Source organism: Triticum dicoccoides, chromosome 7A (assembly GCF_002162155.2).
Source record: "Triticum dicoccoides isolate Atlit2015 ecotype Zavitan chromosome 7A, WEW_v2.0, whole genome shotgun sequence".
NCBI lineage: Eukaryota > Viridiplantae > Streptophyta > Magnoliopsida > Poales > Poaceae > Triticum > Triticum dicoccoides.
Window position 1 is genome coordinate 593467117 of NC_041392.1, and position 666 is coordinate 593467782.

Consider the following 666-nt stretch of genomic DNA (forward strand, 5'->3'; position numbering starts at 1 on the left):
TTTCCGTCTTTTAAGGCTGGTCATAGTGGGGAGTAACTTAGACAAGTGTCATGCATATGACACTAGCCTAAGTTACTACCTTCATAATGCAAAGTAATATAATAATAGTATCTTAGATGACTTCATTTATTAGCTTGAGACTCATCTTGTCTTGGAAAGTGCTTTGTTACAGTAACATATTATGTTATCACCTCTCATTAGTTACTTGTCACATAAGCAATTTTTTTAAAGTGCGCTATGTTACTAGCTAAGTTACTCCCACTATGACTAGCCTAAGGGCAATGATTCCCTTCACCAAGCCAATCCAATGTGACGCTTATCCTGTGTGACCCTCTGCACCGCTTTATCCTTTCACTGTTGCAAAAAAAATCTGCAACAAGACCTCTGTTGCAAAAAGGTTATGAAATCTGTTGCAATATGTGCATGACTTCTCTCTTTGCAAAAAATATTTTGCAACACGACCTTGGTTACAAGAGGAGTCTGCAACATGACCGAAGTTGCAATGATGGGCAACAAAGAAAAAAAAGGTTCACAAAAGATTTGCAACAAGGCTCATATTTGCAGATGCCTGAACGCAACAAGGCTCATGTTGCAAAGATCGGATAAAAAAATAGTTCAAAGCTTTTTGTAACAAGTTCGGTGTTGCAGATAGACGTCCGAAACAAC